This window comes from Melozone crissalis, unplaced genomic scaffold (assembly GCF_028551555.1).
Source record: "Melozone crissalis strain CALT ecotype California unplaced genomic scaffold, PUWL_Pcris_2 ptg000029l_1, whole genome shotgun sequence".
In the NCBI taxonomy this organism is placed as follows: domain Eukaryota; kingdom Metazoa; phylum Chordata; class Aves; order Passeriformes; family Passerellidae; genus Melozone; species Melozone crissalis.
Genome location: NW_026535807.1, coordinates 18,185,818 through 18,213,101, shown reverse-complemented (window position 1 = coordinate 18,213,101; position 27,284 = coordinate 18,185,818). Strand labels below are relative to the sequence as shown.

Below are 27,284 nucleotides of genomic sequence, written 5' to 3'. Positions count from 1 at the left end.
GAAGAGGTGTTTGGAGCATCTCCCATTCTGTCACCCCCACCAGGCTGCACACTTTTCACAGTGCCATGTGCTGCCAGGTACTCAGCAGTTTGTTGCAAAGCAGAGAGCTGGATGCTCAGTAACCATTCTGAACTAATTTTTCTCACTCTCTGGAAACAATTTTCTAGGCCATCTATCTGGGAATGTCACCTTCCTAATGGGAAGCAATAACTGCTGCCTCCTTGAGCTCCTGGAGAACACAGCTGAGCTTTACTTTTCTTTTTATTAACAATCTACAGCAGTGATGGCACAGGAAAAAATGTATTTTATTCAAGACTTTAATCAACACTTGATAAGAATTACGTGCTTTCCCTCTTTAAATGTAGCTCTGTAGTTTTTTTTTCTTTCTTTATACTAAAATGGATAAGTTTTGCTTTAAACTGGTGAGATTGATGCTTGAAATTAAGAAGTTTAACACAGCTGAACAGCAGGAGGAAAACTTTGAGCCATGCTTGCATGAGAAACCTGCCAGGGAGGAGATGGTTCCATGATTGGAAATGTCTTTTAATTTGCTTCACTACAAATGCTTCCATTAAAAAAAGGCAAAACATAAAAAAAGGTGTCCCCCAAAACATAAAAAGAGATGTTCCCAACTGGTTGAAGGTTTCACAGGAACTGCGTGAACCCCAGCGAGCACTGAACTTTTCTGGGTGCAGTGACTGGGAGCACTGAGAGAAATACTCAAAACACCATCTTACTTCAATGAATTTTTAAAATAAAACTGAAAAGATCATATTCAGCACCAACATTTCTGAAGAAAAATGCTGAGCCTAATGCAAGACCAGTGAGCAGCACTGCCCTGCTCGTGCAGAGCTCCTGGAGGAGAAACACAGGAATGGGGAGCAGAGGAGAAAATTCCCTTCCACTCCCTCCACTGTCCCTGGCTCTTGGTTGGGAAGAGAAGGAAGAAGTAGGGAGCAGGCAGAATATTAGCTATATTAGATATATTATATATATTCCTTACCTGCCACAGAGAATCCCAAGGCAGCTCCTCATTCACAACCACCTCTCTGCCCCATCAACAGTGAGTCCCCAGAACTCTGCACTGACTCCTTTTCCAAATTACTTTTCTATACAGTTCCCCAGGGGCTCGTCCACCTCCCAAGCAGAGGCAGAGCTGTTTCCCCACAGCAGCACCGGGCTCTGGAAGGTTCCCTGCCCCTTTTGTCCAGGATTTCAAGCTGGGAACACTGTGCTCTCACAGAGCTGCCTCCTTTCCAAAGGAGCTGGAAGTGTTCCTCAGGCTCTGGTCCCAGGAGTGCATTCACCCCTCCAGGCTGGGAGCCTTCCCTCTCCCCTTAGGAGGTGTGAAAAATGTGTATTTTATGATTGGCTTTCTGCAAATATTCAAATGAATGTGATATGTGTTCTGTTAGAAAGTTATGCTGTATTAATTCTCTTAAGTAGTGTGGTAAATATAGTTTTAGGTTATAACATAATGTTTAAATAGAAACTATGCTATGTAAGATACTTTTTTTCTCAAGAAAGGACTTGCAGTGAGATAGCAGCCACAGGACACCTGAATCTTTCAGAGAAAGAGAATTTATTGCTCTCTTAGCAGAAGAAACGAACTTCTTTCTGCCTTGCTCAGCTCTGAAGATGCCGGTTAGGATTAAGAGGAAGAAGCTGACACTGCCCAGACAGAATCCTGTGTTTGAATGAAATTTATGCATCATGTATGAGGTGTATGAATATGCAACAGGTTATTGTTTTTAAGGGTTAATCCTCTGTTAAGGTGGGTCATTTTGGGCTTATTTTACCCAGAAAAAGTTACCGGGATGTCTGTAAATCTTTGTTTCTATTGTCTTCTATTGTCCTAATCCAAATTGTCCAAATGTTTATTACTCTAATTATATTGCTATTTTTATAACCATTTTATTACTATTAAACATTTAAAATTTTAAAAACAAGTGATTTCACAGGAGGGAAGTTCCCAAATCCTGCTGCCGTTGTTGGGGCCCTCAAAGGTCCGAGCCGAGGGGAAGCCCTGCAGCTCCTGCAGCCCAGGAGTGGGAGCTGGGGGAACAGAGGCTCTTTTTGGGAATGCAGCATTAACCTGGGCAAGGGAAGTGTTCAAAAGGCTGAGGACTGTCTCAAAATGTGAAAAATGCCAATCACTTGTTTTTAAAATTTAGAAAGTTTAAGAGTAATAAAATGGTTATAAAAGTAGTAATATGATTGGAGTAATAAAAATTTGAACAATTTGGATTAGGACAATGTAAAACAATAGAAACAAAGAGTTATGGATGTCCAGGTACCTTTTCTGGGCAAAAATAAGCCCAAAAAAGGACACATGTTAACGGAGGATTAACCCTTAGAAACAATAACCTGTTGCCTATTCATACACCTCATACATGATGCATAAATTCCATTCAAACACAGGATTCTGTCTGGTCATTGTCAGCTTCTTCCTCTTAATCCTGATGGCGTCTTCAGGGTTGAGCATGCAGGAAGAAGTTCATTTCTTCTGATAATGGAGCAATAAATTCTCTTTCTCTGAAAGATTTAGGTGTCCTGTGGCTGCTATCTCACTGCAAGTCCTTTCTTTATAAAAAAAGTATCTTACATAGCATAGTTTCTATTCTAACATTATGTTATAACCTAAAACTATATTTAACACACTATTTAAGACAATTAATACAGCATAACTTTCTAACACAACACATATAATATTCACTTTAATATTTTCAGAAAGCCAATCATAAAATATGCATTTTTCACACAAAACAAGTCCTGACCTAAATAATGGATGGGTTTTGTTTGCTGAGGCGTGAGCAGATACTACTCCTCTGCTTTAAGTGAGCAGGCCCAGCGCCAAAGCTATCAATGGAATTATATCTGCTTATGCTGCTGGGAAGTTCTGCTCTTTGCACAGCACTCACTGAGGTGTAAAATGAGGACTTAATGTTACTTGTTTGGACTCATTTCAAAAGCAATTGCTGCACCTGTTCATACCAAGGCACAAAGTTCTTTTATTTTTTTGCCAGAGCCCAACACCACAAAACCTGGATTGAAATAATAATGCTATCTTTTATATTAATCTGCATTTCTTTATTCTTTACTAATAACCTCCTTTCCAAACTGCATTTTGCCCAAAGAAATCAAAATAAAAATCTGTTTCTGCCTATTAGACAATAAGCAATTCCTTGGCTCTGCAGAAGAACAGAAATCTTTCTGTATCGCACAATATTGAGTTGGAACAACGCACCCTAGCTCCTCTGGAGCTCCATCTTCCAGGTATTAACCAGGCAAATGGGACTCCTCAAGAATAATGCACATTATAGTGAATTCCATACCCTCTGAGTGCAATAAAATAATAGAACAAGTCGGATTTCTCCACAGAAAAATCTCAGTTCTTATCTGCACGGCACAGATTGAGTGAAGAGTTCTCCCCTGTGAGTCTAAAGCAAATATCCTGCAAATTTGGAGCTGCTCCAAATATCCTGCCAGACTGCAGGGATTGTGCACACGGGGGCCTTGGCTCTGCAAAGCTGTGAAGATCCTCAGCCTCCACTGGGAGCCCGTGTTGCTTTGAAGGAAAATGGAATTTCACCAAAGGGAGAGGATTTTAACCTAAACAAACCAACAGCACACCACGGTATAAAGTTATTACAGTGAGGAGAGAAATCTTCATTGCCCTGTAGCTACAAACATTTGTGTGCCTGGGGGGAAAAGAGAAAGTGAGTGATGTGCAGAATTTATTGATTTATTGCCATTTGTCTGTGAGCCAGTGAAATGCAGCCAAACAGCCAAACCCACAGGCTCCTGTATGAGCCTGGTGACCTCCAGAGGCTCTTCCCAAATTTTCTGTGAGGTGCACCCTGAATTTGGGAGATGTTCATCACCTCTAAAGGTGGCCCAGAGATCCTGGGGGCATCCAGGCCCATGGAGGCAGCTGCTGTGGATGAAGCTTTCCATCAGGGAAGGCAGAATAAATCCTCCTACCTTTTAAAATATATTTATTTATAGACCAAATACTGTTTCTTCCTGGTGTAAACATTGGCTGAAGTGCCTCCCACCAGCAGAGGCTGCATTCAGATATCTCCAATTTTGCACTTCCATCATTCCCATCTTCAAATCACAGGGCTTTTATGTTTGGTTACCAACACAAGTATCAAATTCTCCCAATAATCCTGAAGGGTTAAAAACACACAGGGCAGAGCTGGCACATTGCTTAAGAGGGCAAAACCTTGTCACCCCTCAGCAGGGCCAATGGTATTCGAACATTTTTATAGTGTTCTGTTTCTTAAGGTTTGTTCAAGATAAGAGAACTTGTGCAAAATTCACAGCAATTCACTGCCTGCCTCAATGAGGAATCTGAGGAAAGTTGGGTTCTCTTGAGCTGCGGAAGCACTGGTGGGTATCAAGTGGTAAAATTAAATAGAGAGAAAAAAACAACTGTGGGAGCATTATTGTTTTAAAACATATGGGCAATGGGAATATCACATAGCAAACATTTATATGTAATTCAGAATGTGTTGATCAAAGATCACCATTGGATTATATTAAAGAGTGTGGCTGAATGTTTCACAAGTACACACACGTGCATTTCAGTGGGATAGAGGTATCTATCTTCCTTAGACTCAGAAAAATTAAAAAAACCCATGCTGAGTGATTAATGCCTAGTTTGGGTTGAAAATACCAGGTTTAATTATGTTTTGACCTAATGGTCATCTCAGAATAGGGAGGGAAAGATGTGGATGGGGGCAGGAGAGGGGTAACGGTGCCAAACACGTCCCCAAATGGCAACACCATTTATAAGACCCATGGGACCAGAGCTTGAAGCCTTTTATTAGCCAAGAAATTCCCATTTCTGGGAGTGCCTCCCACACGACAGCACTGCACCTTGTGTAACCCAGCTCCTGAGCACCAACCCTGTGTGTGACTCTCCCAGCATCCCATTTGTGTTATGCAGCACATCCCCCAGTGCTTTCAGCAGCTCTCTGCAGGGCTCATCACGGGAGATGGATGACAAAGTGTCAGCTCCCCCTGAAGATCTCCCCTCCCTGGGAAGGTGCCAATCTGAGCTGCCACAAGCCAAGGCACGCTCGTGTTCTATCACATGTCAGGAGCCAGCAACAACAGCCTGGAGGGTGCCTTCCCCCGCTCCTCTCCTGTAAACAAAGGAACTCTTTATTGCTGGAGTATCAGAGCTGCAGGAAAGCTGTGAATCCTGACTGCTACACGGCACACAGAACTCCTGCTCCTACAAACAAACTCTGCTGCTGCTGATGCTGCTGGAGGCTTTTATCTGCAAGGCACCTCAGGCACCCTCACACAATCCATTCTGGGTATTTCAGAGTGATTCCAGTGATGGAATTTCACTCTGCTTTTAAGGAAGATGCCACCATTACACAAACAAAATACAGAGCCTTGGTTTAAATTGGGTGGAGGTTAGTTTAATTCCAGATGTATAATTAAATTTATTAAATTTATTAAATTAATTAAATTAAATTTAATAAATCTAATAAAATTTAATCTAATTAATAAATAATGCATCAATATATTTTATATTATATATTTATTAAACATAATATAATACAATGTAATAAAATATAATGTAATATAATATAATAAATATAATATAATATAATATAATATAATATAATATAATATAATATAATGTTATATTATATATAATAAACATATATATATAGTTTATTATAATTTATTTATTACAAATTATTTAACAATAATTTAATTTCATAACATTTCATTTAAATGTCTCAGAACTGGAAGCATTTTGTGGAAGCAGTGGTGACATTAAGTGGCTGGGACTGAATTAAAACTGCAAGGAGAATAAATGGAAGCAGCATTCTTTTTGTGATTCCCATCCTCCAGAGAGAACAATGACCAATTCAGCCTTCCTGGGGAAAAATAAGGACCCTCCCACACAAAAAGTCACAGCAGCCCAGCTGCCACCCAGTCCACATTTTATGCTCCCCATCACCATCTAAAAGCACAGAACTGCATTGTCCACTGCTGGAAGGGTACCCAGGCCAGTGGAGCTGTGGCTTTCTGCTAAGACCCCGTTTCTCTCTCTTCCAGCTGCCCAAATTCCACTCCAAGAGCTTCCTCTCATTTCCAGCGGTGTGCAAAGCCTCCATCTTGCAGGCTTTGTGTGCCACAAACATCCCAGCTCAGAACAGAGCTTAGAACAACCCCTGGCCATCAATTCATACACAAACATAGCAAATGCCTTTAAAAAATAATAAACAGACAAAGCAGTGTGATCTTAACCAGGAAAGCCAAGGGGATGTGGCAGATCCACAGACTGGCTTCCCACAGAAACCACCCCAGAAAATCACAGGTAACACAAGCCCACAGAATGGATGGCACCCATGGAAATGCCCTTCCAGCAGCCCTTCTCTGCAGAAGTGCATGAATCCAGCCCTGAAAACAGAAGCAGATGCAGACAGACATTTCTTTCGCTTTCACACACAAGGCAGGCTGCCACATGAGCACAGTAATCTCTCCTGTCCCAGAGCTGCTTCTTAAACAACAATTCTTAGGGATTTTTGCTCCTTGGCTGGTTTGTTTGGGGTTTTTCAGATGGCCAAAGCATTCTGCACAGCTTTTTTTTTTTTTGCTTGTTTATGCTCCTAATCCAGAAGCAAGCATTGAGCAGACTGAGATGTCACAACCTGAGGTTGTTCTGTGCTGCTGTTCAAACTCTTTAGCTGCAAACTCTTCTCTTGGACCCAGCTCCCAAACCCTTCACATGCTGGGGAGGGATGGATTAAGTGCAGCAGAACTTCTTGTAATCACAAATTAGCAGACCAAGTGGAATAAAATGGTGCATGAGGGCCAAAATTGCCCAGACTTTGTCTCCTTGGCCATTCTTCATCCCAAAGGATGCAACTGCTCCTTCAGGAGCAAGCAGCAAATATTTCTGCACTGCTGCTGCCAAGAGCCTCCTGTGAGCAGCCAGGGCAGGCAGGGAGGGTGGCCTTGATGGTTCCCATCTGCTTCCCACGGAGGATAATCCTGAGCTCCCTCTTTGGGGCCATTCCTGTGCAGAGTTAATGATTTCTGTGTGTTCCTGTCCCCAAGGGAAGTGCCACTGACACATCTCTGGGCACTTACAGCAATTTTCCCTCAGTCTCTACATCTTGGTCACCCCCAGGGAGAAACCTGACCACAAACCTGCTCAGAAACTTGCCCACTTTTATTCTGCTTGCTTTACTACCTGTTTATCTACACCAGTGTGGTTTTCAGATGGAAGAAGCAGCTAATTTTGACATCAACTCAATTAATCCTCACAATAGGTTGTGGGGATTAAAATTAGGCTACACAAGCTTTGGAGGGAGTCAGAATACAAAGAATTTCAGTAAAGAAGATTATTGCCCTGCCCCTCCATTTCACCTCTAACATCAGCACATCCATAAATGAAAATAATTCACCTGTGGCCACAACACACCTGGATTTTAGCCACCAGGTACTCACATATTTACCTGCCATGCCTCAGGCACCTCTCAGCAATCCTTTTTTTAAGCTCTTGAAGCAAATCCCAACACAAGCAGCTCTGTTCTTACAATGCAATTCTGTTCAGGTTTTTCTACAACTTCAAAAATAGCGGCCAAATGAAAATGTAGTGGTGTCATGACAGGCAAAACAAAATCTTGAGGGGTTTGCTCAGCAAGTGTGTGTTCCTTGAAATAAAACAGCTTTTGTGTTGCTCAGAAGACAAGGCAGCAAGTTCTTACATAAAGAACAAAAGAAACTAAATGGGGTTGCCTTTCTACCACTGTCAGTGCTGGCACAGATGTGAGCTGAACATAATAGTGTGCGTGGTTTTATTTAAAATAGACTTAAAAAAATTACCCAGAAAATTTTGGGACATATTTAAAGGCCCAGTTAAGCATTTTCCAGGTGCATATTTGTCTATTACTAAACCACTTTGTTAAGATATACAGGCTCCTGTAAAATAAAAGACTTTCTTGGAGAATTTTCATTTGAACCTTCCCCGAGATATTACCACCATCAGTTAGCCATTTATTTTTATGTAATCTGCATAAAGACAGGAGCAGGCTCTCGTGCTGCAGCTCAATTTTCCATATGAAAGGGTATAAAGCTGTAATAAATCCCAGCAGTCACAGCTCAGCTCCCTTCTGTGGGAGGAATCACACTGAGACAAATCCAAATGTTCCACGGCCTCTCCAAATTGCTTTCTGTGGATGTCCTTGAGCACCTCCACTTCTTTATTATTTCCATCAAACCCAATTTCCACTGGGACTACCCCAGCAGTTGATCATCACTCTATAAACCTGTCAAGTGCCTTGGAGACCCCCGGCAACAGCTTTTGTCACTCCAGTGCCTCCTTGGAAACTCTTGTTGTGCAAAAGCAGAGCCATCCTCACGCTCAGGGGAAATTGATATCCTCAGAGTGGCTGGATGCAAATGTGGGGAGAATCTTCCCTACAGCCCTGCCTGGGTTTGGGAAGCAGAGCCAGCCATGAAGATGGAATCCTACCATGTCTCCACGCAAAGCTGCCGCCTCTGGAAGACTGCTGGGAGCACTTCAAAGGGAATTCTGAGGGATAAACCACTGCCAGCCCCCTTTGGTGGAGTTTGGGATCCAGCAAAACCCTCCCTGTGCTCCTCAGGGGAGGGATCAGGATGCCAGGGCCAGATATACAAGCAGGGCAAACTCCTGTTGGTTTATTCAAGGCCTTTCCTATTATAATCTCATCACAGGGGTTCCACACTGCTGTCTCCTTATCACAAAAGTTTCACACCTTCTTGGTGTTTCTCATGGACAGCTCCTCAGAGCACTGACTCTTCCTTCTTCACAAAGCAGCCAACTGATCCAATTCCCTTCTCACCCAGCCACCCTGCTCTTTTGTAGCATCTTCTTCTCATTGCTTACAGCTGTGGTCTGTTAAAGTCAGGCCTGTTCCTGATCTTTGCTAATTGGCCCAGCTGCAGCTCCTTAGGGGTGAGATTACTTTCTACACTATCTTTATTTTCTTACGTTCTATTCCCCCACAACAAACTGCTTTTTCCATCCAAAATCCAGCTCTGGGATGGAACCTGTGGCACTGGCTGTGATTGTCACTCAAGGGCACAGCCCAGCATGGGGTCCTGTTGTGCCTCAGCCCATGGATCCAGCCTGGCCAGATCCCTCTGGCAGATGCACATCCCACCCAGCCTGGTGTGGTCCCAGAACTGACTGAAGGTGCCCTTGATCTGTTGGCATCTTATTGCAGGGTACCATGGTGTTGTCTTCTTATCACAAAAGTTTCACACCTTCTTGGTGTTTCTCATGGGTACCTCCTCAAAGCACTGCCTCTTTCTCCCACACAAAGCAGCCACTGACCCCAGTTCCCTTCTCACCCAGCCACCCCACCCTTTTATAGCATCTTCGTCTCATTGCTTACAGCTGTGGCCTGGTAAAGCCAGGCCTGCTCCTGATCTTTGGTAATTGGCCCAGCTGTAGTTCCTTAGGGGTGAGATTACTTTCTACACCATCTTTATTTTATTTTCTTATATTCTGTCCCCCTACACTTTCCAAGGTACACACTTGCCTCCCTTCCCTGCTGTTTTCCCCAGAAATATTCCTTCTTATTTCCCTCTCAACACCACAGCTGGTCATTGGGACAATTTTGTGCTCCAGCCAGCAAACAGAGCTTTTGTGGGTTTGGGGAAGGGGCAGAAGCCACATTTTTTCTCACATCTGCTCTCCTAAAACTTGGCCAACCACAAAGGAGTAATTTACTTTATAATCCCAATTTTAGTTCAGTGAACAGGGGGGGAATTACAGAATGCTGTGCACCACACCCCAGTGAGAGGAATAACAGATTTGTCTTTCCAAACCAGCTGTGGGTCTGCTGGTAGCTAAACAACACTGGGAGATAAAAGAAACAATGGGAAGGATTCCACTGGTTGATGAATGGAAAAAGATATTTGCTTTTACAAATAAACTTTAGATTGCTGATAAATGAAATTAGCCATTGAGAGATGAAAGAAACAATGGGGAAGAGAAATGCTTAAATTCTGTAAGAATTAAAAATTAAAAGGGAAGGTTGTGCATTGGAGGGAAATCTCTGGTATCAGGTGTTTTGGGAAGTCTGTGCCTCTCAAGTACCTCAGAAATGGGGAAAGAGAGAAGGGAAATGCAGCCAGAAAATTGGGATAAAAAGGAGGCTGCATCCTCCAAAATTTGGAGACACCCCAGGGGATGCCCCATGGCCTCTCCCTTTATTGGGATAAAGTCAAAGGACCCCTCTGTCTCCTTTTGGACATAAACCTCTGGTGTTTGTGGGTTAATTTTCCTGACACCAGCAATCAGCAGTGCCTCCCAGGGCAGAGGAGTTCAGCCAAGAGAGGTCACTGAGGGCTCAGGTGGGGTCTGGGGAGCATTGGGGTGGTTTTCCATGGAACAGCAGCACCAGGTTCCCTGTCTTTCACGTGGCTTTGGGATTTATCCCCTCAAAGTCTGCTTTTCCAGAAAAATGGCAGTTGAGGAGGTATCATAGTATAAACACTGGTTTTATGAAATGTTGCACCACTTTGGTATGGGAAATTCCTGGGTGCAGAGCAGAGGCTGACAGACATCAACAACACAAAACCTCATAAAACCCCTTAAAACCTCATAAAAACCCCACAAAACCCCACAGGCTGCCAGGCTGCTGTGTGTGGTTGTAGACATTTCTGCTTGCCCTCATACCTAAAGCTGAGCTTTCTTTAAGGCGCTGCTTGCCCAGGACTAGCCCAAAAACAAACGAGTGACACTCAAAGGCTGTGCCACTGCTGCAGGTTGGCTCAGAGCGACATTGTCACCTCGTTATGGTGACAAACCACTCCCAGCTGGGTGCACAGCACGGGCCAGAGCAAAAGCTCCAGCTGACATTCAGTCTGTTCACTTGGAGCTGAGCTGGAGAGCTCCATAACCCCAGAAATCATCCTAACCACTGCCAGGGGAGGGCAGGAGAGGGGGAGAACACATTTTCACACACACACAAATGGTGCTGGGTGTGGATTTGTGCATTTACAGGCAAAGGTGGCCAGAAATCCCAATCCTGCTGTGCACAGCAGCTGCACCTGGAGGGATGGGTCACAGGGCACGGGAGGTTTCACTCAGGCAGAAATCTTAAATATCTAAATATAATATCTAAATATCTAATATCTAAAATCTTAAATATCTGTGATATCTAAAGCCATGCCTAATGTCTAAGTTCATTAATTAGGTCACGTCCTAAATCCAATATAGATTTTGTTTCTAAAAAAGACTAAGATTCTCACCTTCAAAATCATTACATAAACTCAGAAAACATTAAAACATTACCAAAAAAAACCCCCAAAAATCCCAAATAACAACAACAAAAAAAAAACCTAATGGCTTTAATTAAACATATCAAATTCCTCTAGTGTGTTTAGGTGCTCTAATATATAACTTTTGGTACATTACAGAGCAGGTGTCCTGCTTATCAAAAGATGTCTTAAATGATATCTCAGTTTGTCCTGGCTGTACAAAAACCCCAGAAATCCAGAGGAGCTGATCCTGTAAAATCAGGTTTTGGAATTTTTGGCAATAAAACTGGGAGCTCAGCTGGGATGTGGTGGCAGGATTTAAAGGCAAAACCAGCAGGAGAGAATAAACTGAATGGCTCTCTGAGCACCACATTGGACATGACCTGCGCTGAAGAACAAAGTCACACAAACCTGCAAATCGTGCCCACAGGGCACAACAGCCTAGAATTTCTAAATCCGTCCTCCCAGACACATTTCTGACAAATAACACCTCAGATATTTTTAAAGTTCACCATCTCTGCCTCAAGATAAGCATCTTATTAGAGCTGCCACAGAAATTCACATTTCCTAAAGGTCCAGTACTTTTAAGGCTGATCCAGACAACACCAGGAGGTCCAAAGAGCACAAGGCAGGTATGAAAAAATTCAGATTATTTCCCAAAACCTGCTAAAGTCCATAATTACACAATATTTCCTCTAACAAGTGGCCAAGTGCCAGCAATCCTGCTGAAGGTAAGCAAGAGTTTGTGGCATCACCCTTCCTGGAGGGGAAAACATGAGAAGGACAGGAATTTAATTTGCATTACCTCATCTGCACAATCCTCCCGAGCAACAGTGGCCCCAGCTGCCTCTTGCCAAGCAGAGAAAGCACTGGGGAAATTTTGCTGGTTTTTGTTACTGAGGAGCTGGGCTAGAGGAGCAATAATTCTAGTTTCTTTGTCATTCCAGGAGCCAGAATTTCAGGCTGAAAAATTACAGCAGAACCAATCCTGCTTCATTCATTTTAATGCAAGAATCCCAAACTCACCTAAAAAACAGGACCAAATGTGATCCTGCTCACAGAGAATTCTGCCAAGTTAAAACCTTCATGTTTTACCTTGCCCCAAATGAAAACCTTAATGTTTCACTTTCCCCAAGTTAAAACCATTGTGTTTTGCCTTGCCCCAAATGAAAACCTTCATGTTTTACCTTCCCCCAAGTTAAAACTTTCATGTTTTACCTTGCCCCAAATGAAAAACCTTCATGTTTTACTTTCCCTAAATGAAAACCTTCATGTTTTACCTTGCCCCAAATGGAAACCTTCATGTTTTACTTTCTCCTAAGTTAAAACTTCCATGTTTTACCTTCCCCCAAATTAAACCCTTCATTTTTTACCTTGCCCCAGCTTGGGGAAAGGGCCAATACTGCCATAATAATAATAACAATAACAATAATGATGAGGATGATGATGGTGATGATGATGATGTTTGGCTGCCAGTGAGTTGATGTTTTGTATCCCCCAATTTTTCACAGCTCTGTCACTAATTAGACTCTTCCTTGGCAAGCTGGGACACAAGTGAACTTTTCAGTGCCACCGTGAATGGATACAGAGGGGAACTGTGACACTGTCCAGGTGACAGCCACCACAAGGAACATTACACAGGTGAAAGTTCAGCTTCAGGGGTGTTTTATTGTCACTTTAATTCAGTGCATTCCCCTGGAGCATCCCAGATCCAACTCTTCATTAACTCCAGCTCAACACCCAGGAAAGACTGTGACCCTGATCATTCTCCCCAAGAATTCCTGCTCTTCCTTCCCCCATGCCATGGCAAAACCAGCTCTGCCCGGCCCCAGCCCAGCTGATGAGCTGCTCTGCCTCACCAGGTGGAACACCCAGCAAAGCCCAGCGCTCCCAAGGAATGCAGGGGAGCTCAAATCAATATTCAGCACAGATCCCTGCACCACAGCACTGCCATTATCTTGTGTGGCACATGCACTGTTCCCATGGCAACCAGCATCCTTCATCCTGCTCCATTATTTGGGCGGTTTGAGGCTCTCAGAATCTCTGGTGCCCAAGCCACGGCTCAGAGCTGCTTTGTGCTAATCAGCCTCAAGAAGAAAAGAAGAAAATGCAGCAAAGTCTGGTTTTTCTAATCTATCAGCAGCATGGAAAGCAAAAAGTGGCATGGGAAATAGAGCTCCAGCAGCTGAGGGGAAGGGACTCTTATGTAACCTCCTTCATTAGGCGAGACTAACGTGCTGCAAATCCACCCCAGCCTTTCATTGCCACACATTGAACAGCCTGCCCTGGCAGGATCTTCACCAGGAGCAGCTTTGTAATAGGTGTTAGGAAATCAAATCTCCCTGCACATCTATTGTAACATTAGTGCCTCTCTAATTGATATCACACAGGTCTTTATTTTGAAAAAGGGCTCAGCTTGTAAGCACCAGCAGCATGGTCCAGGAAAATAATTTGATTTTGACCTTTTTATGATGTCTGCTATTAGAGTTTTAAAGGGCTTTTATCAAAATCTATAATCTTTTATAGTATAATCTATATTTGCTTGATATAAACTGTCCCTAGATACCTTAAGCAAGCTCCATCAATAACACCATTTCATTTCTTTCTTTTTTTTTTTTTTTTTGGGCATTTAAGCATTTCCACATCAAAGCATTACAGCAACCTCATTATGCTCTGCACAGCTTAATACAAAGTTCCTCTTAGTCACCAACCAGGGAATTTCAGGCAGAAAATAAATAACCTCATTTATTAAAGAGACCCTTGAAAAATCATCCCTAGGTTGCCAGCCTGGGGTTTATCCCTGGGAAATACACATGGGTCAGTAGGAACACACACAAATGCTTTGAAGTTGGAGGATTTGAAGGCTCCTAAAAAGAGATGTTGAAATAAATAAATAAATAAGGCACTGTGGCAGAAAATGTCCTTACAAGTGACAAAGGAGCCTGACAGGCTGCTGAATTAAGCTGAGCTTAAATGTGCTCAGCACCTGTTGGGAGGAGCGGGGATTCTCTGAGTGTTCCGAGCAGCATCTCTGACAGCCACATTCCCTCTCAGGGCAGCTCTGGGGTCTTCTGGAGGTGAGCAGGGTCAAAATCAAGGTCAGCCATGCCCACTGGGGATGGAGGGAAGCAGCTGTGCCCCTCTCAGCACCCCAGCCCTCCCCAGAGCATCCAGGCAGCACCAAAGCCCCATTTCCTGTTTTCTCATGGGTTCAAACAGTGCAGGAACAGGGCTGGCTGAGGTGGGAGCCACTCTCCTTTCCTCCCCCGACCCACAAGCATTCCAGCCCAGCAGAGTGCAGGAGGGTCCAGGCAGGCCCTGCTGCCCCAGGCTGGAGAGCTGACATTGCTCTCTGCACACAATTTCAAACAGAAACAACAAACAGTGAAAACTTCTGCAGGAAAGAAGCCCCAAAAAAGCCCTTTTACCCCTGGCTCGTGAATGTGTCAAGCACTGAGGGGAAGCAAGAGCAACATGACAGGTCTGTGCTGCTGCCAGGGGTCGTGGCTTGTGGGAACCCAGAGCATCCCTCTGGCTGTCCAGGACACCAGGACCCTGCCAGGGGGCTCAGAGACCCTGGCACGGAGCCCAGAACACCTGTGGGTTTGATTCTGACCCATGGAACAAATTAACAACCTTAGATGAAGATCAGCAAATTTAGGTAGAATAATAGTGAAGTTATCATGGGGTGGAAAAGTAGATTTTGGGGTTTCTGGAATGGGGGTTCAGGGGGCAAGATGGAGGGATCTGGGTGTGTCCAGCCTTTCTCCTTCTTCTTCTTGGCTTCCATCTTCTGCTGTGATGTTGGCACTTTTGGATTGGTTTAGAGTAGAAGCTCACTGTCTAACACAGGTGATAGGTATTGGGAAGTTATTGTAAATATTGTACACGTAGTTTTAGTATAAAGACATAACACTGCCTTGGGGGCAGGCAGAGTGCCTGGAACTGTCCTGCTGGACGAACCTCAGCAGGACAGGAGAAAGAATTTTATAGATAAGAAACAATAAACAACCTTGAGATCGAGAAATGAAGAGCTCCAACTCCTTCTTCAAGTCCTCGGGCTGGGAAAAGAGACTTTCTAACTTTTCTTGGGGTCACTCTGACAAGCCAAAGATCCCGACAGCGTCTGGGTGCAGGGCACAACCCCAGAGCCCCGTGCCCTGCTGGTGCCCCCAGCCCAGGCTCACCCGCTGCTCCCAGCCCTGTGCAGCTGGCTGAGCCAGCTCAGGGCAGCAGAGAAAGCCCTGATCCCCATGCAGGGATGAGATTTCGGTGGTTTCACACTCCTGCTCCTCAGCCCCGGCACAGATTTGGAATTCTGCTCGTGCTCGACAGCCAGCGGAATCAATGGAATTAAATCCAGCCCATTTGTACCATTTAAGCCCACAGAGAAGCTTAACATATTTAATCATATAGCTTCCTTCCATTCAATAATTTGCCAGAGGAAAAGGCATGGAATTTTCCATCCACACTTTCCCTTTGGAACATGCATCACAAGCATGTACAGCTCCATTTTTCCTGCTTGTGTGATGGAGAAACTCTGTTGGTGACCCAGGAATGCTCAAACTTCTCTCCCTTTTTGTATGCTCCAACCCAGGGGTGGCTGTTTCCTTCCATGCTCTGTGTCACCCTCCTGTAGGTGACCAGCAAGTGATGCTAAAATGGGAATAAAATGGGATTGGGAGGTGAAGGAAGCAGCACATGCAGCTGAGGAAGATGACATTGTGTTACCCTGAAGCCCATCTGCTAACCCAGAGAGGATCCAGCAGACAAGAGCAGCAGGATCCTTGAGGAATGATCTCTTTTTTCAGAGATGTTCAAACCCCTTTCAAATAATCCCAGTTAATTTTAATTTCGGAAGGTTAGATAGTCCTCAGAATTTTCTCTAATTGCATATTCCTCAGAATAGACTCCTCTGCTTGCTCTGTAATCAAATCATAATTAAAGCATCTGTGTCGTTTTATCCATCCCTTCCTGCTATTTGTAACATTTACAGAAGGCAACAAAGATGCAGAATGCAAAATTTCCAGCGCTGAGGCTGGGCAACAGCAATGCCATGATGGGGATTTGTGCTGCTGTGAGTGCTTGAGCATCTCCTCAGGCTTTCCTTGGCCTTTCCAAACAGCCCAGGAGGAGAAGGGCACCAAACAGTGTCCCCCTTGTTGTGGCCACCACTGGAGGCCGTGTTTCATTCCTGGGATTTTTGTTTTTAACCAGCTGTACGGGAGGCTGTGTTTCATTCCTGGGATCCTTGTTTTTATCCAGCTGCCTCCTTCCATCTGGGCACACTGGCCTGGGGCAGGCAGAGGGGCTGGAATCAAGGGAGGTGTTACGCCTAGCAATATCACCTTGGCAGAAATGAGGATTTTCTCTTTGGGCAGCTGTTAGACGAGTCTCCACTCACCCAGGAAAAAAAAAGAGTCTTCAGATGAGTCTCCAATGCTTTCCAGGCAGGAAAAAAAATCCCAGACCAAAGCAACCAACAGTAAAGTGGCTCCCTGGGCTTTATCAGAAAACTCAGAGTAACTCATTTGTCACTGTCACATTTTCTGAAAAATCCCTTCACCGGGATTTCTTCTCCTGAGAAGCTGAGAAGCCTCAGAAAAGAATGAAAACAATAATTATCTCATTTGCTTCTCCTGTGTTTGCTGCTTTGGAATGTGGTCTGGACATTGTTTACTAACAGGTGAATGTTTGATTGGTCCATGTGAATTGTTTTTAATTAATGGCCAATCACCATCAGCTGTGTTGGACTCTCTGAGTCAATCACAAATATTATTATGATTCTTTTTAAACCTTCTGTCTGTATCCTTCTCTTTCTTTAGTATAGTTTTAGTATAGCATAATATAATATAATATAATATAATATAATATAATATAATATAATATAAATCAGCCTTCTGAGAACATGGAGTCAGATTCCTCATCTCTCACCTCATCCTGGGGACCTCAGAAACTCAACACTAATTGGATTATTGGTGGCACCCTTTGCCTCCCAACGCATCATAGAAATCATATTTCAGATGAGAAATGTTTCCCTAAACTTTTCACCCACTGCTGTGGAGTGATGAACAAACCTCTCTGGGGAAAGAGTTTGCAGTTTGGGTTTTGTCTGCTTTATTTCAGAAAGACAGAGGGGAAAGAATCAGAATTCCTTGCACAAGCAGAGTTCAGGCTCAGACAGGGATAATTTCCTTAGGAATTTGTAGTTTGTATTAAAAGGAATGCATTGATTGGTAAATGAAAGCATCTATTTTTCAAAAGAAAATTTTGTGATGTATTTATGCACCCCTAACATGGCTTTTTATTCCATCCTAGATTTTAGTCTTGTTACACAATTTTGTAACGCTACAGAATGAACCTCAGCTGTGTAGGCATCACTTGATAAACTCCTGATTACAACTGGTATAAAAAGTACTGATTTCTCACTGAATGTTTCTCATTGCAGCATCATTCTAGTGAAACATTCAAATAATTGTCATTTTGCACAGAAAAGATTCAGTTTACACAAAGGTTACTCTAAGCACTTCAGACTGAAATCAGTACTGAGTTCACTCTCAACATCACTTTCCTTCTGAAATATAACTCATAGACAAAGATCAAAACTGGAAAAAAATAAAAATTTTCCATCTTAACAATTCACTGTAGGAATCATTTTTAGATAACTTCTATTTTTGGACAACGAATGCTTTCAGAACCAACTTTGAGTGGAAAAGAAATTTTGGAAAAATTGATACCTCAGTTTCCTTAACTTAAGTCTTAAATAGAATTTTCATAGCTACTGGGTAATGTTAGATATAATATCTGGGGTGATTTTATTAATTTCAGGGGGTGTTTTATGTCATTTGGATTGGTGCAGATTTTTGGGACTGCTGCAGATCATTCGGATGGGATTGCATCAGATCATTGGAATGGGATTGGTGCAGATTTTTGGGATTGCTGCAGATTATTGGGATTGTTGCAGATCATTGGAATGGGATTAGTGCAGATCACTAGGATTGTTGCAGATCATTGGGATTGCTGCAGATTCCTGGGATTATTAATTATTTTACTTCCTAGTTTACAAGGGAGAATTCTTGTCCATGTTCTGTCACTTTCCTCCATCAATAAATATCCAGCTGCAGATGAATTCACTTATCACACTACACATCTCAAATATCCAGCGGCCAGCCTTGCCCTTATAAAAGGCCCACACAGGTGAAGCTGTTATTGATATTATTTTCCCCTTAAAGATCTACACTTAAAAAGCAGAAATGTAAATCCAATAATCCAGCTGGTGCCTGGTTCCATCCTCACACAGAGCTGAGGACGGGAGCAGAAGCTGGGGCTGAAACGCTGCCTCTCCTCACCCTGACAGCCACAGGGCTGGAACCAGGGGGACAAAACATCTCAGCCGGGTTCTGAAGCACATTGATTGTGGTTTAAAATCCTAAAGGTTGAATTTCTCATTGCTATTGGCACAAGCAGAGGCTCAGCTGCCTGGTCTGAGCTCTGCAGGAGCTGAGCCCGTGTGTGAGAGCTCTGTCCCCCTCTGTCACCGGCTCAGAGAGCTCAGGGATGCTGCAGCATCACCCCTGCCCTGCCAGCTCAGGGCAGGCTCTGCTTTATGTAACCAAATGTGGCAGCACATCCAAAGCACAACCATGCAAATGTCACAGCTGACCCTCCAACGTGCACTTGCAAGGCACAGATTTATCCCCAAGTCCAAACTCATTTCTCGTCTCCAACGTTCAAAGCAGGCATGAGTTAGAAGAGATCATGGTAAGTAGAAAATCCTGAAATAACTTGAAAAGAAATTGTCACCAAGGATTCTCTTCAGAGATAATATTGTTTTTCCAAATCACTTGTTCGTAGTTGAGTCATCCCAGAGAGAATCTAAAGCTTGTGGAAATTTGTCACTGCGTGTAGTACGAGGAGTGCAGAACTCTTGCAGATTATTTAGAAATTTCCCTTTTGCATCTGGAGCTTGGATTGCACTCACAGGGTGAATAGATTCAAACACACAGCCAAAAACATCTTCCCCCACCGCCCTCCCACTCATTCCCCCTCCTCATGTTCAATTACTACTCTGTTAGACTTAACAGTGCCACCAACACTGCAGCTCTGGAGCAGCAATAAAATCAGCAATCAGTGCCTTCAGTAAATACATTAACACCAACTCATCCACGCCAACAAATCATTGTTTACTTCTGAAATATGTTTTAGCAGCCCACGGTATTCATCAATCAAGTGAGGCTGGGCTCTGAATGTTCTGAGAGAGGCTCAGATTTTCACTTTACCAACAGAACCACAAAACAAATGGAAATTGCTTTCCTTTCTCCCTTTCTCCAAGGAAGGCTTGCACACCTGAAATATAACACTGCCCTGTCTGGAATCTGTCAAACTCGCTGTCTGTGGAGAAATTCATGATCACAAAGCTATGGAGGAGGAAAACACCTGAAATTCACACAGATGATGCTCATGTGGACACACACAATGCAAACCAGCTGTGACAACCAGCAGTCCTTGCTGATCATCAGCAAATGACACCATTTGTGCCTTTAACCTCAGAAGAAACCAAAGCCATCAATTCTGCACACGTTCCATACTCTAAAGATTTAAAAACTCACTTACAAGGAGTTCCCTGCGATGGCAGTGTTGCTGTTAAAATCCTTCAAACTTACCAATTATGCTGCCTAATTAGAGAGAGAAATAAATTCTGAGCTGTCTTCAGAACCATTCAGTACCGTTCTTAACATGGCAATTCCTGACAGATTTCATGCATTTACCATTAGAATTGCAATTTATTTTGGCAGCTGAAACAGCTCCTGTTTTCTCTGTGCCCCCTGCAGCACCTCCAGCACTCCAACTCACACACATTACATGACTTGATCCTCTTTGAAACCCGAGCCACTTTTACACCTGCACACAAATGTACTAAGTCCAGAGTTTTAAATCACTGCCCTCCACATCCAGAACTCCACATTTGAAACACAAGCTGCCAAGTTCCTCAGCTTTTGAAAGGACCAGGAGCAGCCACTGTCCCTTTAATGTTCCACCTCGTCTCCAAAAGAAATGTCTTTTTACTAGAGCTCAGTGTGATTCATTGGAATTTGCCAGGCAGGTCAGGAAATCCCCTGAAGCAGAGGAAGAATATTAAAGAGATGGGACATGTATATCAAATCTCATTACTGTTCTCTTCTGAGAATCAATCAGGTGAAAGGATGTGATGATGTCATTATGACATCATTGACTTTGGGATTAGCAATTCAGAGCTACTTAGCAACCAAAGCTGTCCAATACAGAAGTAAGAGATCCAGTGGAAGATGTTATCATCTGACCCACTTACTGCAAGATAAATATTTGTCAATGCTGGTTTCGAGACTTTATCAGAGATGCGAAAACTTACGGACAGCCTTGTTTCAAGTGCAGAATATTTGAAATAAAACGTCCCCCCTGAACCTTTTCCATTTATACCCAAGCGTATTCTTTACCCCATAACAGCTCATATCCATGTTCCCTCTCAGTCATCTTCTTCCTCACCTTCCCATAAATCTAAACCTCTAAAATGCACAAAGAAAAACCTTCGGCTAAAGAGATTATTGTTATTTTAAGAACTACAAGCTCTATCGGAAACTCAAACCTCGTATAGTCAAGGGAGACTAATATAATTGCATCAAAATGCAAGCTTGGAAAGCGTGCTTATTTCATTAAAGTAAGCTGAAAAGATCCAGTTGATGAGCTCCGGTATCCGTCAGAAATTCCAACCAAAATAAAAAGGAAAAAGCTTTGTGCATGAAAAAAGAATTGGTCACGCTACTTCTGTGGCTATTTCTGGGACCTGAAAGGGTTTGATGCCCGGAATCTATGGCTGACCTGATTTTCTTTAAAGTTCACTCGTCTCCGTTGAAAATACAGTTCTAAACGAGTTCTAAAGCAACCGAGCGAAGCTCCGATGCCCTGAAATTCAAACTAAAGCTTTAAACCCATTCCCAACAAGCCAGAAGCGGAGCGCTGGGCTGACACTTGGTGTTCCCGCAGCCACGGGCGAGCGGAGCACCGCGACGCGTTCGGGGAGCAAACGAAAGAAAATCAACCACTCCGCCTTCTGCAAAGAACTTTTATTATCGGGGCGAGGCCGCTCCAGCTCTCCACGGCTCCGAGAGCCCCGCGGTGCCGGGAGCGCCCGCGGAGCCCGCACGGAGCGCGCAGGGAGCGGCGGAGGCTCCGCGGAGCGCGGCACGGCTCGGGGAGCCCGGAGAGCCGGCTCGGAGCCTCCCCGAGCTCCCACAGCCCGCAACAGGCGGCAGCTCCCGGCCATCGCCGCTCCCCGCGGGGCTCCGCCGCCCTGCGAGGAGCTGCCGGCTCAGCCTCCATCCCCCGGGGGCTGCCGCGTCCCCCTCTGAGCCCCGGCAGCATCCCACAGCATCCCTTCATCCCTTAGCATCGCTGCATCCCGCAGCATCCCTTTATCCCTTAGCATCCCTGCATCCCGCAGCATCCTTGCATCCCGCAGCATCCCGGGCGCGTTTCCCCCGCGAAGCTCGGGCTCGGAGTCGTGCTGGAGCCCGCGGTCACAGCGCACAGCCTACCTGCCGAGGAGGAGGAGGAGCAGGAGCAGGAGGAGGAAGAGGAGCTGGAGATGCCGCTGCCGCCGCCGCCGCCCGTCCCGAGCCACCGGCGCTGCCCTCCCCGAGCGATATTAATGTTCATTTAAAGCTCGGCGCCCGCCGCTCCGCCGCGCCCTCCCCGCTCGGGCTGGAGGCCGGGCCCGCACCGCCCCTGCCCGCCCCTGGACCGCCCCTCGGCACCGGCGGGTCCCCCCGGGGCTGACAGACCCCCCTCGGGACCGACAGGTCCCCTCGGGGCTGATGGATTCCCCCTCAGCACCGGCAGGTCCCCTCGGGAGTGGTAGATGCCCCTCAGGGCTGATGGATGCCCTTGGGGCCAGCAGATGCCCCTCAGGGCTGGCAGACCCCCCTAGGGACCGGCGGGTGCCCTCCAGAGTGGCAGATGCTCAGTGGGGCTGATGGATGCCCTCGGGGCCAGCAGAAGCCCCTCAGGGCTGCTGGATCCTTTCTGGGCCAGTGGGTCCCCTTGGGGCTGCCAGACCCCCCTCGGCACCGACAGGTCCCCTCGGGACTGGCGGGTCCCCCCCAGGAGTGGCAGATGCCCCTCAGGGCTGATGGATCCTTTCTGGGCCGGCAGGTCCCCTCCGAGCTGATGGATCCCCCTCAGGGCTGGTAGGTCCCCCTGGGGCTGATGGATCACCCTTGGCACCAATGGGTCCCCTCAGGGCTGATGGATCCCACTCGGGCTGGTGGGTCCCCTTGGGAGTGGCAGATGCCCCTCAGGGCCTATGGATGCCCTTGGGGCCTATGGATGCCTTCGGGGCCAGCAGATGCCCCTCAGCGCTGCTGGATCCTTTCTGGGCCAGTGGGTCCCCTCAGGGCTGCTGGATCCTTTCTGGGCCAGTGCGTCCCCTCAGGGCTGATGGATGCCCTTGGGGTCAGCAGATGCCCCTCATGGCTGCTGGATCATTTCTGGGCCAGCAGGTCTGCTCGGGGCTGATGGATCCCCCTCAGGAGTGGCAGATGTCCCTCAGGGCTGATGGATGCCCTTGAGAGCGGCAGATGCCCCTCAGGGCTGATGGATCCTTTCTGGGCCAGCGAGTCCCCTCAGGGCTGATGGATCACCCTCCGGTCTGGTGGGGCCCCCCGGGAGTGGCAGATGCTCTGTGGGGCTGATGGATGCCCTTGGGGCCAGCAGATGCCCCTCAGGGCTGCTGGATCCTTCAGGGTCCCCTCAGGGCTGCTGGATCCTTTCAAGGCCGCGGGGCTGGTGTCAGGCTAACCCCGTGTCGCAGGGCCTGGTGACATCTGTGACCAGCTCACGCCATTGTCCCCCATCCTCCCCCGGATGGTGCCAGGCAGCCCCAGTGCAGGGATCTGGTGCCCTCAGCTGGTTCCCCCCAGCCCTGGTGAACCAAAGTTGGCCAGAGAAGTTGAGAATGGCCAGGCTGGGCAGCTGCTGGAGGCTCACAGCTCTCTGACCCGATCTGGGTCACCAGGGTGGGATTTATTTCAAACAGCAATGCCTGGAAGTGTGTTTTGAGCCTGTGGAGACCCAGGTGTGCTCCCGAGCCTCCTCAAAAATGTGGCCAGAATGGTCTGGTTGCTGGGGTCCTGCTTGATTGGGTGAGACATAAGCTTTAAGGAATTTAGAGATTTTAGAGGAGCTAAGATTTTAGTTAGAGATAAGCTTTATTGGAGTTAATCAAAATAAATGGGTAGGCCTTGATGAAGTTAAGAGTTAGTAGTTAACTAATAATTGATTGCTTGTCAGCACAATGTTTGGTTAGCTGGGTTTATAATGAAGAATATAGAAACAGATAAATAGTTTTTGGGAACATAAGACAATTATTTTTAGGAACATAAGACAATTGTGGCCTCCTCTGTTCTGGAACCAATTGAAGATGAGGAACCGGAGTTCTACTAGTGGGTTCATTTGTCAGATTTGCATTGAAAAGGTAGAAAGGTCAGAAAGAGGAAGACTTCATTTACTTCTGCATTTTGGGACCCCTCCCCATGAAAGGGACCACTGACCCATTTCAAGGAACCAACTGTGCATGTTTAATGGCATTTGAACTAATTACCATGCTTAATGGCTTTTGAACTAACTACCATGAGAAGCAAGGAATGGGATTTACCAAAGTAACGAATATGCATTTGTATTTTGGGTATTCAATACTTGTATAGATAAAAGGACTCTGTAATCACCTATAAATTTGGTGTGTGTTTGGGAGTTATCCCACAATAAACATACACTTTCTAACTCTAAATTGTTAGAGAGTTTTTGTCTATCATAGTTGGATGTCAGTACTAGATCAATATCCGTATTTTTAATAAATCATTGGTGCTCCCTCAGTAAGATCAGACAGGGCCAGGTGGGGTCACCCCAAGGGCAGCCCCAGCCCAGGCACCCAGGGAAGGTGAAGAGCAGGGAGAGGAGACAGGGAACTGAGCAGGAAGGTCACAGGCAGGGACAGACCCCAGGGCACAGACCCCAGGGAACACCTGCTGGAGAGTGTTCCCTGGTGGTTCCTCAAGCAGCCATCACAGTGGGAGATTCAATCTTGTCCTGTCCCGTGCCTCACTGCATGAGAACACAGCTTGGAAAGTCAGGTAACACTCACAATTTTTGTGTTAAAATGCACCAAATGGGTAACAAAACCAGGCACATGCACTGAACTGTCAAACACATGTTGAGTCCAGAGGGTCGGGCCTCCTCCTTTCCATCCCAAATGGGGCTGAAAGGGTTTTTTTTGCTTTTATTTTCCCCACCAAAGCATCATGAACCCATTCCAGATGCTTATCTCCTCAATGTCCACATTGCTCAGTGTGAATTTAAGGATGATATGTGAACCAATGTTAAACTCGTGATAATCACACAGCAAAAGGAACTTAAACACTGATGTTTATTAAGACATAAAGATCAGAGCTTAAAAAGGGCTAATTAGCATTTCCAAACCCAGCTAATTGTGCAGAGGTTGCCAGATTACTCAAAATCTTCAATGACCTGCTTGCAAGTTTTAATGGAGAAAACATGTCAGCAGAGTTTAACTCTGTTGCCCATTAATTACAAAGAGTATTTATGCTGAGAATAATAATTGGATTGCCCTGTAATCCACCATAATAATCAGGAATTTTCTTTGCCCATGTGCCTTGGAAAGGTAATAGCTAATGATATTTGAGCTGATTTCTACAGCAGCAATGAGTAACTACTATCATTACTCCAGGGTTATAGATTTTGCTCCTGATTAGCACTTGATTAGTCCTTGTCTTCATCATGGTGCCATTGTCCTTGCATTTTGGTTCAGCATGGGTGCTGATTGACTCAGCTTTTTAAAAATACAGGATATATTCAGTTGTTCAGAGCAGCGCAATTTGACTCCTCCTTTTCCCTTTCTCTCAGAGATGCCTTTCTCTGGGTTTGGACATGCCACCAGCTCTGGTGGCACTGCAGTGGGGCTGGCTGTCCTCTGCCTCTGAGACTGTTTGCTGTGGATAGGTCAGGACCACTGGAAAAATTCAGAACCACTGGAAAAAGTCAAGACTACCTGACCTGGCACTGCCAGCCATGGCTGGGACCACTTCTCACATTTTTGATGCTTGAGCCTAGATGTATTTCTACTGGAAAGCTCCAGTTTGGCAGAATAAATTGACATGGAGAGAATCAGTTCTGTGAGGGAGCTGAGGGAATAAATGACACTAACAGCCACAAAGGTGAAGACCAGAAGTCTCAAAACTCTACTGCAGTGGGTCCCAAATTGTCCTGGACCTGCATTTCAGTAGATTTGAAGCCCATCTGAATTCAGTTTGGTCTGATCCATGAGACATTTGAAAATCTAAACTAATCCTGGTTTTGTGATATTAGAGAACAAGTGTCAGGAGAAGGAGCTGAGGGAGCTGGGGTGGTTTAGCCTGGAGAAAAGGAGGGTCAGGGGAGATCTTACCTCTCTACAACTTCCTGAATAAAAGGAGATGGAATCAGTCTTTTATCCCAAGTAACAAGGGACAGGACAAGAGGACGCAGCCCCAGGTTGTGCCAGGGGGAATTTGGAAAGAAGTCTGTGCTGTGGTTTGGAGGCAGTGCCATAATCTCCATAATCTCCCTCTAAGCCTCACCTGTGAGGAGAGCTGTGAGGAAAGATCTGGTTGAAGTTGGATGCCATGGGGCAGTTCAGTGACTTGAGATCTGCAGCTCTTCCATCCTCACTCAGATATTTGGGGGCTTAGAAAGCCCAGAGAAGTGTTCAAGGTACCTTTAAACAAACAGCCACGAGATCAATGCATGGATTTTGCTGAAATAAATAATGAAATAATACTGAAATAATACTGAAATATTCAAATACTGAAATAAATACTGAAATACTGAAATATTCAAATACTGAAATAATAGTGAAATAATAGTGAAATAATACTGAAATACTGAAATACTTCCACATCAGAGCCAACTGTCCCAAAGCAGCAGAGAGATTTCATTGCTGCCTGACCCCATGAGCACAGGCTTGTTCTGCTCTTGGTGTCTACAGGTGAAACCCCGTCTGTCCACTGAGCATCCTGATTTAAATTCCTTTGTGTGCTGCAGAGTTCCTTAAAAATATCCAAAAGGATCTCCTGTTGCAAGGGAAGGAGGAAAGCTCTGGTTTCCCCCGAGTTTCCCCCAGATTATTTATGAATGTGCCAGGATTCTCCTGCTGTGTGGGCAAGCTGGTGACTCAGAAATCTTAGGGAAAATGTTGGATGGAGGCAGGCTGGGCTCTGTGGGGTGTTCCTGGGTGCTGGCTCTCCTCAGGGACATTTTGGGGCGGCATGGGCTGGCTGCAGGTGTGCCCGTGTTCACAGGGGTCTGAGGATGAGGGAAGAGATGAGGATCTGACTCCATGTTTCAGAAGGCTTGATTTATTATTTTATGATATATATTATATTAAAACTATACTAAAAGAAGAGAAGAAAGGATTTCATCAGAAGGCTGGCTAAGAATAAAAAAAGAAAGAATGATAACAAAGGCTTGTGGCTCAGAGAGTCTGAGCCAGCTGGCTGTGATTGGCCATTAATTAAAAACAACCACATGAGACCAATCACAGATGCACCTGTTGCATTCCACAGCAGCAGATAATCATTGTTTACATTTTGTTCCTGAGGCCTCCCAGCTTCTCAGGAGGAAAAATCCTAAAGAAAGGATTTTTCATGAAAGATGTCTGTGACATGCAGGTGCTAAGGAGAGAGGGAGAAGTCTGGAGCATCCTGCTGCCAGCTCAGGGAGAACTCCTCAGATCCCACCTGGGACAGGGCTGCCCACAGGAGCAGGAGTTCAGTGTCACCTGGGCAGTCTTGGCAGGAAAAGTTATCCAGGCACTGCGAGGGAATATTGAGGGTTTGAGGGCTGAAACCTCGTACATATGTCAGTTAAAAAATGGGTGTAAAGTGGAAGCTGCTCCCTGCAGGCCT

At 45.2% G+C, this 27,284-nt stretch overlaps 1 protein-coding gene across 2 annotated transcripts in view; it reads right to left on the bottom strand.

The window, feature by feature from the left end:
• SLC6A1 (solute carrier family 6 member 1) overlaps positions 1-21,966 on the bottom strand; it is a 72,685-nt gene extending 50,719 nt beyond the window's left edge. Inside the window, exon 1 of one of the 2 annotated variants that reach the window (XM_054281310.1) lies at positions 21,864-21,966. The gene's annotated coding sequence lies outside the window, so the exon portion shown is untranslated. Of the gene's footprint in view, positions 1-1,003; positions 1,202-21,863 lie in introns of those variants that run through there. The other variant, XM_054281309.1, reaches the window with a different exon arrangement.
• Between the last annotated feature and the right edge of the window lie 5,318 nt (positions 21,967-27,284).